Raw genomic sequence first — 18,278 nt, forward strand, 5'->3', positions numbered from 1 at the left:
TCACCAAAGCCCTGGACAATTGTAGCAAGACTTCCTTACTCTTGTACTCCAATCCCCTTGCAATAAAGGCCAACATGCTATTAGCCTTCCTAATTGCTTGCTGTACCTGCATGTTAGCTTTCTGTGTTTCTTGTATGAGGGCACCCAAATCTCTCTGAACACCAACATTTAATAGTTTCTCACCATTGAAAAAATATAGTTTTTCTATCCTTCCTACCAAAGTGAATAGCCTCACATTATACTCCATCTGCCACCTCCTTGCTCACTCACTTAATCTGTCTATATCCCTTTGTAGGCTCTGTGTCCTCCTCACAGCTTACTTTCCCAACTAGCTTTGTATTGTCAGCAAACCTGGATACATTACACTGGTCCCTTCATCCAAGTCATTAATATAGATTGTAAATAGCTGAAGCCCAAGCACTGATCCTTGTAGCACCCCACTAGTTACAGCCTGCCAACCTCAAAATGACCTATTTATCCCTACTTTCTGTTTTCTGTCCGTTAACCAATCCTCTATCCATGCTAATATATCACCCCAACCCCATGAGCCCTTATCTTGCAAAACAACCTCTTATGTGGCACCATATCGAATGCCTTTTGAAAATTCAAATATACTACATCCATTGGTTCCCCTTTATCTACCCTGCTAGTTACATCCTCAAAAAACTAATAGATTTGTCAAACATGATTTCCCTTGCATAAAATCATGTCGACTCTGCCTAATCATCATATGATTTTCTAAATGCCCTGTTACCACTTTCTTAATAATGGATTCCAGCATTTTCCTGATGACTGATGTCAGGCTAACTGGCCTGTAGTTCCCTGTTTTCGCTCTCCCTCCTTCTTGAATAGCAGTGTTATATTTGCTACCTTCCAATCCGCTGGGACCGTTCGAGAATCTAGGGAATTTTGGAAGATCACAACCAATGCATCCACTATCTCTGCAGCCACCTCTTAGATCTCTAGGATGTAGGCCATCAGGTCCAGGGGACTTGTCAGCTTTTAGTCCCATTAGTTTCTCTAGTACTTTTTCTCTACTGATATTAATTACTTTAAGTTCCTCACTCTCATTAACCCCTTGGTTTCCCACTATTTCTGATACGCTTTTTGTGTCTTCTACTGTGAAAACAGATACAAAATATTTAACGTCTCTGCCATTTCCTTATTTCCCATTATAATTTCTCCTGTCTCAGCCTCTAAGGGACATATGTTTACTTTTGCTACTCTCTTCCTTTTTACATACTTGTAGAAGCTCTTACAATTTGTTTTTATATTTCTTGCTAGTTTACTCTAATATTCTGTTTTCTCTCTTTTGATCAATCTTTTGGTCATCCTTTGCTGGTTTCTAAAACTCTCCCAATCCTCAGGCTTACTACTCTTCTTCACAAGATTATAGGTCTCTTCTTTCAATCCTTAACTTCCTTAGTTAGCCACGGAGGGATCACTTTTCCCCATGGAGTTTTTATTTCTCAATGGATTGTATATTTGTTGAGAATTTTGAAATATTTCTTTAAATGTTTGCTATTGCTTATCTACAGTCATACATTTTAATCTAATTTCCCAATCTACCTTAACCAACTTGCACCTCAAACTTAGATAATGCCAATTACATAGGTATAAGATTCTAGTTTCAGACTTATGTTACTCTCAAATTCAATGTGAAATTCTATCATATTATGATCACTCTTCCCTATTGGATCCTTTACTATGAGATTACTAATTAACCCTGTCTCATTACACAACACAAGATCTAAAATAGCTTGTTCCCCAGTTGGTTCCACAATGTATTGTTCTAGGAAACTGTCTCAATTGCATTCTATGAACTCGTCCACCAGATTACCTTAGCCAATTTGATTTGCCCAGTCTATATGAAGATTAAAGTCCCCCAGGATTATTGCATTAGCTTTGTTACAAGCTCCTATTATTCCTTGATTAATACTCTGCCCAACGGTATAACTACTGTTAGAGGGCCTATAAACTACTCCCACCAGTGTTTTCTGTCCCTTCTTATTTCTCATCTCCACCCATACTGATTCTGCTTCTTGATTTTACTAACAAGTTAATGGAAGATTGAGAGGAATATATGGATGCAGTTGCCATCACAGACTCAGTGGGGCAGGGCTCAGGATAGTAAATGTTGAAGATTCAGTAGCAGCTAGCTAATAGCCATAAAATGTAGTTAGAAATGCAGCATTTAAAAACATTTGACCTTCCCGCCCACCCAGGTTTTACAGCTGTGTGACAAGTCATTGAACATTAGTTCCCAAAGCTTTTAGCACTGTTCTAATATGACAGCACTAAGACATAGGTCAAGCAAAGGAAGCAGAAATGGCAGCAATAGAAGAAAAAAATACTCCAGTTGTAACCTTGAAATTATCATCATCACATGCTTGTTGTTATAGAATCATAGAATGTTACAGCACAGAAACAGGCCATTCAAGTCTGTGCCAATGTTTTTCTTCTTGTGACACCTAGTCTACACCCACTTTCCTGCTCATTTCCAACTACCTAGGAGTGGAGCTGTTCGCTGGCGATTCCACACTGTGAAACTCCATTCAGAATTCCTCTGGTAATGCAGCAGCCCAGGTCAGCCTAACCCTGGATGTTATTCCAGGACCTGCTGTTGGCTGGCAAGTGGCAGGTATCGGCATTCCAAAAGAGAAAGCCCAGGCATCTCCCCTAGACCTTGACAGCACCACTATTGCCGAGTCCCCCACTGTCATCATCTTGGAGGTCACTGCTGACCAGAAGCTTAACTGAACTAGCAATACCAACGCTGTAGCTACAAGAACAAGGCAGAGGCTGGGTACACTGCGCCGAATGGCTCACCCCTCAGCCTCGCCATCATTTACAAAGCTCAAGTCAGGTTTGCGATGGAATACTTGCCACTCACCTGAATAGGGCAGCCGCAACAACATTGAAGAAGCTCGACTCCATACAAGGTAGAGCAGTTCACTTGATTGGAATCAGTTACCAGGCCCAATATTCACCCCTCCATCCCTGGTGCACTGTGGCTGTAGTACAGATCATCTATAGGATTCACTACACCAACTAACAAGGTTACTTGAACAATACTTCCCTCCCCTGCAACCTTTATGATCAAGACAGACAAGAGCATCATTGTCATGGGATCACCCTCAGTTCCAAATTCCCCTCCAAGCAACACACCACCCTCATTTGAACATATATCAGCATTCCTTCATCGTTACTGGGTCAATAATCTAGAATTGCCTACCGAATGCCATTGTAAAGAGCACCATCCACAGCAGTTCATGGAGAAGACCCCTCACCACCTTCTCAGGGAGAACTATGGATAGGCAATTAACACAGCGTTGCCAGTGTCAGCCCCATCTCAAGAGGAAACAAAAAATTCCTTTTTTAAGCAACTATCTAATTCCCTTTTAAAAAGAACTTATGGCTCTGCCACAAACTGTTGTTGAAGCAGAGAACTGCACATTTTACTCGCCCTCTTTCCAAAGGGATTTTTTTTTCTAACTTCCCCTTTAATTCTTTGTGATAATCTTAAATTTGTGGCCTCCCATTAAGAGCAATTGGCCAGAGGTTTAAAAAAATGTGAAGTCCAGTCATGACACTTCTGGGTTACATGACAATATATTAATGGAAAAAATTCAGCAATGAAGCATTGCCAACTTATCACTATTGTACCACCAAAAACACTGTCATCTTACAAATTGTACTACATTGCATAGGTCAGTTACAGTTTTTCTTTCTTTTGTTTGAACAGCCTGTACACTCAAAGACATCACGTGGCTTGCACGGCAAAAAAAGCCCAACATATTGTTTCTCAATTAGGACAAAAAATAACTTGGAGGACATGTTACTGTTTTGATTCTTTCCACCAGGCCATGCATTTCCTATCCAACCAGCTACATAATTGCCCATCATCTACTTCTGAAGTAGATGCTCAGCTTTTCTTGCCCTCATTCATGCTGTTCACATAGAAACATCTCTTCTGGTCCTGGCTGAACTCACCCCATAATGCACAGTTGAGTCGTCCCTTCTGCACATGCATGACATTTCAGCGCATGCACAGAGAGGCAAGTCAATATACATTATGAGGCAAGTTGCTATACATTATGGGGCGAGTTCCAGAAAAATAATTTTCCTGACCCTATAAACAGGGGTTGGAAGATATGTTGGTAGATTAGTATCCCTGTGTAAAAGAATCTATACTGTGAAGACAATGGGGCCTAAATTCCCTGGGTGCGCTCAGAGTGCCAAGGCACACCAGAATGGAGAGGCACGAGGATTGTCCTAAATTGGTCCTCGGACCTGATCATCATAATTGCAGCAAGCTGCAGGCACCAATCGGACAACCCAATGCAGCTCAGCAGTTGGAGCCTGACCAATTTCAGCCGGCTCAGACCTACAGGCGAGTCCGGGGGGAGGAGGCGGCGGCGATCGGGCGAAGGGCAAGCGCGGACCAGCAGCAGTTGCGGTCTTAATGTGGAGGCAGGCGATGCACTCCTGCTCCTCCTGGCTCCACGTTTAAAAAAAAACTTACCTGCTGTCGTCTTCAGCAGTCTCCAACGGTCCCTTTAAGGACTGTTGGTTAGGCCACCATACAGCCTGAAAAATTATTCGGAGCTCCGATGCCTTTTAACCAATTTTGCCAACTTGTCTGGAAATATGTTGAGTCGTCCGGGAATTCTACCACAAACCCCAAGATTTCAGCAGCGAACCCAATGAGACAATCGACGATCCGGAACAGCAGACAGAGGGATCCGCGGTACAGCAACCGAAGAGGAAAGAGTCAAACTGGACTCCTCCGGAGGGTCGCTGCCCTCAGCTGGACATGTATGCTCAAGCTGTCAGGAAATGCGTCAATGCCAGATTCATCAGCCGCACTCAGAAGACAGTCCAGAATGTCACCCGAGCACAACGCAACGCCATCAACGCTCTCAAGACCAACCGCAACATCGTCATCAAACCAGCGGACAAAGGAGGAGCCATAGTCATACAGAACAGAACAGACTATTGCAAAGAAGCATACCGACAACTGGACAACCAGGAACACTACAGACGGTTACCCGCAGATCCGACCAAAGAACACACCCACCAGCTCAACAAACTGATCAAGACCTTCGATCCAGACCTTCAAAGCATCCTACGCATTCTCATCCCACGTAATCCCCGCGTGGGAGACTTCTACTGCCTCCCAAAGATACACAAAGCCAACACACCCGGACGTCCCATCGTATCAGGCAACGGAACCCTGTGTGAGAACCTCTCTGGATACATCGAGGGCATCCTGAAACCCATCGTACAGGGAACCCCCAGCTTCTGTCGTGACACTACAGACTTCCTACAAAAACTCAGTACCCACGGACCAGTTGAACCAGGAACACTTCTCACCACGATGGACGTCTCGGCACTATACACCAGTATCCCCCACGATGACGGCATCGCTGCGACAGCATCAATACTCAACACCAACAACAGCCAATCTCCGGAAGCCATCCTACAACTCATCCGCTTCATCCTGGATCACAATGTCTTCACCTTCGATAACCAGTTCTTTACCCAAACACACGGAACAGCCATGGGGACCAAATTCGCACCCCAATACGCCAACATTTTCATGCACAAGTTCGAGCAGGACTTCTTCACTGCACAAGACCTCCAACCAACACTATACACCAGATACATCGACGACATTTTCTTTCTATGGACCCACGGCAAGGAATCACTAAAGAGACTACACGATAACATCAACAAGTTCCATCCCACCATCAAGCTCACCATGGACTACTCCTCAGAATCAGTTTCTTTCTTGGACACACGAATCTCCATCAAAGACGGGCACCTCAGCACCTCACTCTACCGCAAGCCCACGGACAACCTCACGATGCTCCACTTTTCCAGCTTCCACCCTAACCACGTCAAAGAGGCCATCCCCTATGGACAGGCCCTGCGAATACACAGGGTCTGCTCAGACGAGGAGGAACGCGATGGACACCTACAGACGCTGAAAGACGCCCTAGTAAGAACGGGATATGACGCTCGACTCATCGATCGACAGTTCCGACGGGCCACAGCAAAAAATCGCATAGACCTCCTCAGGAGACTAACACGGGACGCAACCAACAGAGTACCCTTTGTCGTCCAGTACTTCCCCGGAGCGGAGAAACTACGCCATGTTCTCCGCAGCCTTCAACATGTCATCAATGAGGACAAACACCTCGCTATGGCCATCCCCACACCTCCACTACTCGCCTTTAAACAGCCACCCAACCTCAAACAGACCATCGTTCGCAGCAAACTACCTAGCTTTCAAGAGAACAGCGTCCACGACGCCACACAACCCTGCCACGGTAACCTCTGCAAGACATGCCAGATCATCGACACAGATACCACCATCACACGAGATGACACCACCCACCAGGTGCATGGTTCATACTCCTGTGACTCAGCCAACGTTGTCTACCTCATACGTTGCAGGAAAGGATGCCCCAGAGCATGGTACATTGGCGAGACCATGCAGACGCTGCGACAACGGATGAACGGACACCGCGCAACAATCGCCAAACAGGAGGGTTCCCTCCCAGTCGGGGAACACTTCAGCAGTCATGGACATTCATCCACCGACCTTCGGGTAAGCGTACTCCAAGGCGGCCTTCGAGACACACGACAACGCAAAATCGTCGAGCAGAAATTGATAGCCAAGTTCCGCACCCATGAGGACGGCCTCAACCGGGATCTTGGGTTCATGTCACGCTACACGTTACCCCACCAGCGAACAAATGTTATCTGTTTTTAATATAATGGGTCATTTGCTGGCTCTCTCTGCCTTCCGGATGTTTCTGCCTCTCTCTGTGTTTTTTTTCTCTGTTTTTTTTCCCTGTTTGTTTTTTTGTTGAATGTGTATTCGGAGGTTCTGCAGGTAACACCTCTCTGTCTGAACACGGTGATTGCCTTGGCAACGGGCAGTTGCAGGGGCAGTCTGTAAACACCATGTATTATTGTTCAATATGTATAAATGCGTAGGCTTCAAGGAGATCTTGAAACATTTGCCTGAGGAAGGAGAAAATCTCCGAAAGCTTGTGAATTTAAAATAAAATTGCTGGACTATAACTTGGTGTTGTAAAATTGTTTACAATTGTCTGGAAATAGGCACAGGAGCGTCGTTTCAATATTGAAATGAGATCTCTGCTCATTTCAGGCAGTAGCCATGGCTGCCTAAAGAAAGGCCTTGCTGAATTTAGCAGCGGCTTGGACACAAGCGATGTTGAATTTAGGCCCCTTTGTTCTCATTAATGCATCAGCAGGGACCTGGGTAATGATGCCACACTCTAGATAATCAAGTAGACCAGAAGAAAGACTATTAAAGTGTTGGAGGGGTGCCAATTTCAGCAGTAGATTTATGCTGTTAATGTTTTCCCCTGGCAGTCTTCAGATGAGCACTCCCACTCCAAATACAGCAAGAAAATTGCTGCTTTATAGCTATGTTAATAGTAATCAGCATGCTAATGAGTACCTGAAGGTCATTATGGTTCAAAGAAGTATAACCTGGGGACAAGAAAGGACTAATTCTTTTGGGTATAATAGCATCTTGTTTATGGGGCATAGGTTATTTGTTTTGTTTGTTGTTATCTGTTGTTCTGATATTCATTTAGGTGTTTCAAAATGCCTTGATTCCTGCCATTTATTTGTACTTATTTTCCCCAATTGTGACTCTTCTCCCTTTCATCCACACATTGATTTAGTTTTTTCATCGTCCTTCACACGGTAGGTTGGAGTATCATCACTCCAATCCTCCAGGTTTATTCACCAGCAATACTCCGTGCTCAGTGTAAGATGAGCTAGACAAAGTTTTCTCTCTGTAGTTCAACTTCAGGAACTCCCAAGATCTAATCCGAATGTCAGCCCCCCACTATGGTTCAACTACAAACCAAAGTGAGCATTTTAAACTCTAACCTGCCTCACTGTATTCAGTTTTTAAATTGAACAAAAATTACAGTTAAAAAACAAACACCTAGCATTGAAAATGTATTCAAAATCAAGGGCCTATACTTGAATAGTGGGTAGTTTTTCATGTGCAAATATGACAGAGCAGAAAATTGCACTTCAGAAGTTAATGTTACTTTTAGCATTACTACTGCCTCTCAGTGCAACCAGATACGTATTTAATACAGTTGGCAAAAGATTCATTATTGAACTACTAAGAATAATCTAGTCAATTATTAAAGCTTATTTTAACTTTAAGTTAGTCTTTGGCGTGTTGTAACACTAGCAATATAAATTGTAATTAAACAAGGTTCTTTTCTGTTGCTGGCAACAGCAAATTTGCCAACTGTCAGCTTTTCCAACCTTCGTTCCCACTTTTTGGATTGGGATTTGGAAAACTGGCTGATTCAGAGACCCCTTGAATTCTCAGTGGCTCACTAACTTCCACATTGGGGCTGACTCGTTTTTCGTTTGTGTAGCTTGGCTGGCGTGGAAAATAAAAATTAGCATTCTTGGGAGTTTACATGCAATGATGATAAAGATTAGTTTCTAAGCCTTGCCTTGTTATATGCTTCAAATAATGAAAGTCTCTTGTATGGTCAAATATAAACAGGAATAAACACTACTGGAGTTTACAAGAGGTCAGCAGATTGTTGTAAATGAGGCAGGATTGCATAAACAGACAATGTGGCACATAATGATGGCCAAAAAACTGGAGCGCTCTTCTAAGCTAGGAAAAAGTAATTGTTTCAGCCATCATCACTGTGGGGTCAACTGTGGGATCATTTAATCAATCAGTTTAGTTTTCCTGTGCAGTGGTGGTACCGTGACTGCTGGAAGATTTTCTGCAGTGCATCACTGAACGTGAAACAGCTGGAGTTTAAACATTCCACTCATTCTGCCATGGCCATTAGGAAAATGCAAAAGAACAACTTGCATTGATATAATGCCTTTAACGTTGAAAAACGTCTTCACAGAGATGCAGTCAGACAAAAATGGGCACTGAGCCAAAGAAAGAGATTTTAGCAGGGGTGACAAAAGTAAGGATGAGAGTTTCAGCAACAGATGGGCAGGAGCAGAGGCCGGCGAGGGTACAGAGGTAGATGGACTTTGTGAAGAGGATATGGGGACGGAAGTTCAGCTCGGGGTTGAATAGGATGTCATGGATGCAAACATTTCAGTTCATCCAGAGACATTGGCCAGGGAGGGGGAATGGAATCGATGGCAAAGATCTGGAGTATGATAGTAGGAGTCAAAGACAATGGCTTCAGTCTTCCCAATGTTTAATTGGAGGAAACTGTGGCTCATCCAAGATGGGATGTCAGCCAAGCAGTCTGACCACACAAAGGAAGTGGAAGGGTTGAGAGATGGTGGAGAGATAGAGCTGGGTATTGTCAGCATACATGTTGAACCTGACCCCATGTCTTTGTCTGATGTCGCCACGGAGCAGCATGTAGATGAGGAAGAGGAGGGAACCAAAGAAGGATCCTTGGGGGACTCCAGAGGCAATGGCATGGGAGTGGGAAGAGAAGCCATTGCTGGAGCAGCTATGGCCATGATTGGATAGGTAAGAGTGGAACTAAGCGAGGGCAGTCCCACTGAGTTGGACAACAGAGGAGAGAGACAGTGGAGGAGGATTTCAAAGGTTGCAGAGAGGTCGACGAGGGAAAATGTACCATCGTCACAGTCACAGATGATGTCATTTCTGACTTTGAGTAGGGTTGCTTCAGGGATGGAAACCTGATTGGAGAGATTCAAACATGGAGCTGTGGGAAAGACAGGCATGGATTTAGGAGGCAAAAACACGTTCAAGGACTCAAGAGGAAAGGAGATTGGACATTAGACAATAGTTTGCAAGGATGGACGGGCAGAGGGTGAGCTTTTTGAGAAAGGAGGTAATGATGGCATTTTACATTTTTTAAAAAAAAGGGAGGTGGACAGTACCTGAGGAGAAGGAACCATTTCCAATGTCAGCTAGCATAGGGACCAGGAAGAAAAGTTGGGTGGTCAGCAGTTAAGTGGGAATGGGGCATGGAACAGATGAGTTTGGCATAGGGCATGGGGGAAGATAGGAGAGAAACAGGGGAAAGGCTCTGGATCAGGGCTCAGTTAGGGGGATCCTGGAGGAGAGGTTTGGCCTGATGGGCAAGGGCAAAGGAAGGAAACAGCAAAGACAGCTAAATGGGTAGTCTCAATCTTAGTGACAAAGCTGTCTATGAGATCCTTGCGCTAGTCATAGCTGAGGGTGGAAGGGGAGAGGGGTTTAAGGAAACAACGAAGTGAAGAAAAGAAGCTGGGGATTATCTTTGCTCTCCAGGATCATTCTGGAGTAGTGGGTGGTTTTGGCAGAGGAAAGTGAGGCCCAATAGTGCTTGATGTGGTCCAGCCAGATCTGGTGATGAATGGCTAAACCAGTTGTGCACCAGATATGCTCTATTGCACTCCTTAGACTTGAGGGAACGAAGATGGGGCCCATACTATGCTGGGAGAGAGTAACAGTTTTAATGGGGGCACGGGCATCAAAGATGGAGAGGGGAGTAGTTGATCAACTTGCTTGCTGCAGATGTATCATAGCAAATGGAAGGCAAAGAGCTAGGTAATTGATGCAATTGTAAGTGACTTAGGGGAATGGTATGTTTCCAGGGACAGATGCAGAAGGATACAAATCTCACTGTCCCATTTTCTTAGCAGTGGAGGTACTAGGGATATATGCTGGTCCCGGTGGCATTTGGGGGAAATGGGAGTGCATTGACTTTTAGGATGCAAGGCCTGTGTCTGAACACAGTTCCGGAAGGAGGTGTGCACCTGAGACAGTGGTCTGTTTTTTCCCTTTGTGGGTGCTGGCAGATGTGTCACGTTTCCAGCATTTTAAGATTTCCAGCATTTGCAGTCCCCTCCCTACACCCATTATCCTCCATTTTGGATTTCCCCCCCACCTCCATGCATTTACTCTATCTTAATTTAGTTATTTCATACCATTTTCTTCTTTAAATGCTTTTTTATTGCCTCACTGAAAGGACTTTTGTTTATTACCCACAGTTATCACCTTTTTCCAGTTTCTCAAAAAAGTTTGCTAGCTTTCAACTCATTAACTGCTTCTCTGTGACGAGTCAGCAGTCCTGACTTTCAACTTCTACCTGTTATTCTCTTGCCCCCACCTCTCTATTTTGATCAAACCTATAAATGGATCTTACTTATCTTACAGTTGGATTGAAATAAAAGATAAGAAGGGATCAATCACGTTTATAGGGATATATTACAGACCACCTAATTGTGGAGGAAGGAATATGTAAGCAAATATGTGAAATGAGCAAAGTACATAGAACAATAATCATGAAAGATTTTAAACTATCCCCAAATAAACTGGCAAGAAGAGGTAGGTAAAAGGGCACAGGGAATGGATTTTTCACAATGCGTTCAGGATTCCTTTCTTACCCAGTATGTAAAAAGCCCAAGAGAGGAAGCACTGCTGGATCTAGTAATGGGAAATGAAATGAACTAGAACAGATAAGAGAAGTAAGCATAGGGGGAACATCTAGGCAATAGTGACCACAACATAATAAGGTTTAAGATAAAGATTGAGAAGGACATAAGACAAAGACCAAAGTAATAAATTGGAAAAAGGCTGATTTTTAGGGGATGAGAATGGAACTAGGGAAAATAAACTGGGAAAAAACTGAAACAAAAATAGAACAGCAGTAGGAAACATTTAAAACAGTGATCAAGAGAGTCCAGAAGAAATATATCTCTTTAAAAAGCAATAACAAACTAGCCAGTAATGATACAGCATGGAAGAAGAAATAAATAAGGGCAAAATTGAAACTAAAGAAAAAGACATACACTAATTACATAGACAACAAAAGAGAGGATGACAAAAGGGAATACAAAAAGGTTAAGAAAGAAGTTCAAGAAAAATTAGGAAAGCAGAGAGAACTACAAAATTAATTTTTAAGGAATATAAAAATAAATAGTAAAGTATTCTACAGACACATAAATAACAAAAGAAAAACAAAAGACAAAGGAGGAGCCATAGTCATACAGAACAGAACAGACTATTGCAAAGAAGCATACCGACAACTGGACAACCAGGAACACTACAGACGGTTACCCGCAGATCCGACCAAAGAACACACCCACCAGCTCAACAAACTGATCAAGACCTTCGATCCAGACCTTCAAAGCATCCTACGCATTCTCATCCCACGTAATCCCCGCGTGGGAGACTTCTACTGCCTCCCAAAGATACACAAAGCCAACACACCCGGACGTCCCATCGTATCAGGCAACGGAACCCTGTGTGAGAACCTCTCTGGATACATCGAGGGCATCCTGAAACCCATCGTACAGGGAACCCCCAGCTTCTGTCGTGACACTACAGACTTCCTACAAAAACTCAGTACCCACGGACCAGTTGAACCAGGAACACTTCTCACCACGATGGACGTCTCGGCACTATACACCAGTATCCCCCACGATGACGGCATCGCTGCGACAGCATCAATACTCAACACCAACAACAGCCAATCTCCGGAAGCCATCCTACAACTCATCCGCTTCATCCTGGATCACAATGTCTTCACCTTCGATAACCAGTTCTTTACCCAAACACACGGAACAGCCATGGGGACCAAATTCGCACCCCAATACGCCAACATTTTCATGCACAAGTTCGAGCAGGACTTCTTCACTGCACAAGACCTCCAACCAACACTATACACCAGATACATCGACGACATTTTCTTTCTATGGACCCACGGCAAGGAATCACTAAAGAGACTACACGATAACATCAACAAGTTCCATCCCACCATCAAGCTCACCATGGACTACTCCTCAGAATCAGTTTCTTTCTTGGACACACGAATCTCCATCAAAGACGGGCACCTCAGCACCTCACTCTACCGCAAGCCCACGGACAACCTCACGATGCTCCACTTTTCCAGCTTCCACCCTAACCACGTCAAAGAGGCCATCCCCTATGGACAGGCCCTGCGAATACACAGGGTCTGCTCAGACGAGGAGGAACGCGATGGACACCTACAGACGCTGAAAGACGCCCTAGTAAGAACGGGATATGACGCTCGACTCATCGATCGACAGTTCCGACGGGCCACAGCAAAAAATCGCATAGACCTCCTCAGGAGACTAACACGGGACGCAACCAACAGAGTACCCTTTGTCGTCCAGTACTTCCCCGGAGCGGAGAAACTACGCCATGTTCTCCGCAGCCTTCAACATGTCATCAATGAGGACAAACACCTCGCTATGGCCATCCCCACACCTCCACTACTCGCCTTTAAACAGCCACCCAACCTCAAACAGACCATCGTTCGCAGCAAACTACCTAGCTTTCAAGAGAACAGCGTCCACGACGCCACACAACCCTGCCACGGTAACCTCTGCAAGACATGCCAGATCATCGACACAGATACCACCATCACACGAGATGACACCACCCACCAGGTGCATGGTTCATACTCCTGTGACTCAGCCAACGTTGTCTACCTCATACGTTGCAGGAAAGGATGCCCCAGAGCATGGTACATTGGCGAGACCATGCAGACGCTGCGACAACGGATGAACGGACACCGCGCAACAATCGCCAAACAGGAGGGTTCCCTCCCAGTCGGGGAACACTTCAGCAGTCATGGACATTCATCCACCGACCTTCGGGTAAGCGTACTCCAAGGCGGCCTTCGAGACACACGACAACGCAAAATCGTCGAGCAGAAATTGATAGCCAAGTTCCGCACCCATGAGGACGGCCTCAACCGGGATCTTGGGTTCATGTCACGCTACACGTTACCCCACCAGCGAACAAATGTTATCTGTTTTTAATATAATGGGTCATTTGCTGGCTCTCTCTGCCTTCCGGATGTTTCTGCCTCTCTCTGTGTTTTTTTTTCTCTGTTTTTTTTCCCTGTTTGTTTTTTTGTTGAATGTGTATTCAGAGGTTCTGCAGGTAACACCTCTCTGTCTGAACACGGTGATTGCCTTGGCAACGGGCAGTTGCAGGGGCAGTCTGTAAACACCATGTTTTATTGTTCAATATGTATAAATGCGTAGGCTTCAAGGAGATCTTGAAACATTTGCCTGAGGAAGGAGAAAATCTCCGAAAGCTTGTGAATTTAAAATAAAATTGCTGGACTATAACTTGGTGTTGTAAAATTGTTTACAAAAGAAAAATCAGGATAGGGATAGGGCCACGGCCACTAAGGGATACACACGATAAACTCAAGTAATGACAGCAAAATGGTAGAATTATTGAAAAATACTTTGCTTCAGTATGTACCAGGGAGACTAATATGGTGGGCATGACATTAGAAGAAATCAAAAAAAATAAAGACATTTAAGATAGAAAGGGGGGAGATAATTGATAAACGAATCAAACTTAGAAAGGATAAAACTCCTGGTCCGGATGGATTGCATCTGTGCATATTAAAGGAAGTTAGGGAAAAAGATAGCAGAGGCACTATTACATATATAGATAAAAATTCATTAGAAAAGGGAATAATGCCAGAGGAATGGCAGATAGCTAATGTGATTCCGATATTTGAAAAGGACGATAGAACCAGAACAGGGAACTATAGACCAATTAGTTTAACGTCGGGGGTGGGAATGATAATGGAATCCATACTCAGATGTAATAGAAAAACATCTAAAAACTTAAAATATAATAAAGAATAGTCAGCACGCATTTTAAAAGGGAAGGCCATGCTTGACCAACCTTATTGAATTCTTTGAAGTAGTAACAGAAAGGGTAGACAAGGGTAATGTTGTAGATGTAATACATTTTGATTTTCAAAAGGACTTCAATAAGATATCATATTGTATACTCATAACTACGGTCAGAGCATGTGGAGTCAGGGGACAAGTAGCAGAATGTTAGCAAGCTGGCTACAAAACAGAAAACAGAGAGTAGGGGTTAAAAGGGATTAGTAAAAGGTGGGAAGTGGTGTTCCACAAGGATCTACAACAATATGGAGACTACAACTATTCACAATACTACAACATGGAACCACTGTTGTTCAACATTTACGTAAACGATTTGGACTTGAGAATCGGAAGTACAATTTCAAAATTTGCGGATGACACCGAATTGGAGGGTATAGTTAATACTGAGGAGGAATCATAGAAAATTTATGGCACAGAAGGTGGCCATTTGGCCCATCATATCCGCGCCGGCCGAAAATAAGCAACCCAGCCTAATCCCACTTTCCTGCACTTGGTCCGTAGCCTTGTAGGTCACAGCACTTCAGGTGCACATCCAGGTACTTTTTAAAATGAGTTGAGGGTTTCTGCCTCTACCACCCTTTCAGACAGTGAGTTCCAAATCCCTAACACCCTCTGGGTGAAAAAAAAATTTCCTCAGTTCCCCTCTAATCCTTCTACCAATGTGATGAAGGTTTCTGCCTCTACCACTCTTTCAGGCAATGAGTTCCAGATCGCCACCAACCTCTGGGTGAAAAAATTTCTCCTCAGCTCCCCTCTAATCCTTCTATCAATTACCTTAAATCTATGCCCCCTAGTTATTGACTTCTCTACTAAGGGAAATAGGACCTTCCTATTCACTCTATCTAGGCCCCTCATCATTTTGTACACTCAATTAAATCACCCCTCAGCCAAAGAGAACAACTCCAGCCTATCCAATCTTTCCTCACATCTAAAATTCTCCAGTCCTGGCAACATCCTCGTAAATTTCCTCTGTACCTTCTCTAGTGCAATTACATCTTTCCTGTAATGTGACCAGAACTGTACGCAGTACTCAGGCTGTAGCCTAACCAGTGTTTTATACAGTTCCAGCAAAACCTCCCTGCTCTTATATTCTATGCCTCAGCTAATAAAGTATTCCATATTCCTTCTTAACCACCTTATTACCTGTCCTGCTACCTTCAGCAATCTGTGGACATGCACTCCAAGGTCCCTCACTTCCTCTACACCTTTCAGTATCCTCCCATTTATTGTGTACTCCCTTGCCTTGTTTGCCCTCCCCAAATGCACTACCTCACACTTCTCCAGATTGAATTCCATTTGCCACTTTTCTGCCCACCTGACTAGCCCATTGATATCTTCCTGCAGTCTACAGCTTTCCTCCTCACTATCAACTCCACAGGAATGTGAAAAAACACAGAAGGACATTAATAAACTTGCAGAATGGGCATGTAATTGGCAAATGAATTTCAACATAGATTAGTGTGAAGTATTAAATTTTGGTAGGAAGAATAAGGGGGCCACAAACTGCTTGGGTAATAACAGTCTAAATGGGATAGAGGAGCAGAGTGATCTGGGGGTACAGGTATACAAATCACTAAAAGTAGCAATGCAGGTTAATGAGACCATAAAAAAAGTAAACCAAGTTCATTTCTAGAAAGATAGAATTGAAAAGCAGAGAAGTTATGTTAAACTTGTCTAGAACCTTGGTTAGACCACTCTTGGAGTATTGTGAATAGTTGTAGTCTCCATATTATTAAAAGGATAGAGAGGCACTGGAGAAGGTGCAAAAAAGGTGTACTGGGATGATACCAGAACTGAGAGGTTATACCTATCAGGAAGATTGAGCAGGATGGGGTTCTTTTCTCTAGAAAAAAGAACCGAGGGGTGACCTGATAGAGGTCTTTAAGATTATGAAAGGGTTTAATAGGGTAGACAGAGATGTTTCCATTTGCAGGGAGACCAGAACTAGGGGCCATAAATATAAGACAATTACTAATAAATCCAATAGGGAATTCAGGAGAAACTTCTTTACCCAAAGAGTGGTTGGAATGTGGACTCTCTACCACAAGGAGTAGCTGAGGCAACTAGTATAGATGCATTTAAGGGGAAGCTAGATACACAGGAGGGAGAAAGGAATAGAAGGATATGCTGATAGGGTTAGATGAAGTAGGGAGGGAGGAGGCTCGTGTGGAGCATAAACACCAGCATAGACCAGTTGGGCCGAATGGTCTGTTTCTGTGCTGTACATTCTATGTAAAAGTCTCCCGTTCTGAGGTGTAATTGCATCTGAAATGTTAACTTGTGTTTTCTCATCAGGTGTTGATGGACCTATTCTGCATTGTTAGAATTTTGTATCTCACAGGTGTATCTTATTTGTAAATTGTGCAGCCCATGATGCAAAGATGTTATTATACACAACCATGGGGTATGATATGTATCTACATGTGAGGCACAGCAGGAAATGCACAATTAAGATTTGACTGCAACATTTCTAACATTCATAACAGGTTTTTGACAAGGAGTAGTTAACTGAATTTTATTGGCCAATTTAAAAATGCTCAATTAAACTTCTTTGCTGGATCATGAAAGGTTTTCCACACAACAACTTGTTGCCTTTGATGTAGTAAAATGTCCCAAGCACTTCACAGGGGCGTTATCAAACAACTTTGACACCGAGACACATAGAGACATTAGGACAGCTTGGTCAAAGAGGCAGGTTTTAAGGAGCATCTTAAAAGGAGAGGTGGAGAGATGGACCAGTTTAGGGAGGGAATTCCAGAGATTAGGGCCTACCTAGGCAGATGAAGGCATGGCCACCAATGGTGGAGTGATTAAAATCGAGGATACGCAAGAGGCCAGAACTGGAGGAGCACAGATATCTCAGAGGGTTGTAGAGCTGGAGGAGGTTACAGAGATAGGGAGAGGTGAGGCCATGGAGGGATTTGAAAACAAGGATGAGAATTTTAAAATCGAGGCCGGGAGCCAATGTAGGTCAGCGAGCACAAGGGGTGATTGGTGAACAGGACTTGGTGTGAGTTAGGATACAGGCAGCAGAGTTTTGGATGAGATCAAGTTTATGGAGGGTAGAAGATGGGAGGCCGACCTTTAGATCATTGGAAGAGTCAAGTCCAGTGGTAACAAAGGCATGGATGAGGGTTCCAGCAGTAGATGAGCTGAGGCAGGGGCGGAGACGGGCGATGTTAGAGGTAGAAGTAGGCGGTCTTGGTGATGTAGCAGATATGTGGTCAGAAACTCAATGGGAAAATAGGCTGCAAATGGTCTGGTTCAGCCTTAGGCAGTGGCTAGGGAACAGAGTTTGTGGTGGGCAATTGTGGACAATGGCTTCAGTCTTCCCAATATTTAGTTGGAGGAAATTTCTGCTCATCCGGTACTGGATATCGGAGAAGCAGCATGACAAATCAGAGATAGTGGTGGTGATAGTTGAGGTGGTGGTGGTGAGGTAGAGCTGGGTGTCGTCAGCACACATGTGGATCCTGACATCGTGTTTTCAGATAATGTCGCCGAGGGGCAGCATGTAGATGAGTGTAATAAACACATTTATACTTAACTATCAACCAGCTGATGATTAACTTCAG

General features: G+C 43.9%; 1 protein-coding gene across 2 annotated transcripts in view; it reads right to left on the reverse strand.

Moving 5' to 3' along the window:
• Positions 1-18,278, reverse strand: part of mgat4a (alpha-1,3-mannosyl-glycoprotein 4-beta-N-acetylglucosaminyltransferase A) — a 187,264-nt gene that overhangs the window by 62,046 nt on the left and 106,940 nt on the right. The window lies entirely within an intron of this gene.

Source organism: Heptranchias perlo, chromosome 6 (assembly GCF_035084215.1).
Source record: "Heptranchias perlo isolate sHepPer1 chromosome 6, sHepPer1.hap1, whole genome shotgun sequence".
NCBI lineage: Eukaryota > Metazoa > Chordata > Chondrichthyes > Hexanchiformes > Hexanchidae > Heptranchias > Heptranchias perlo.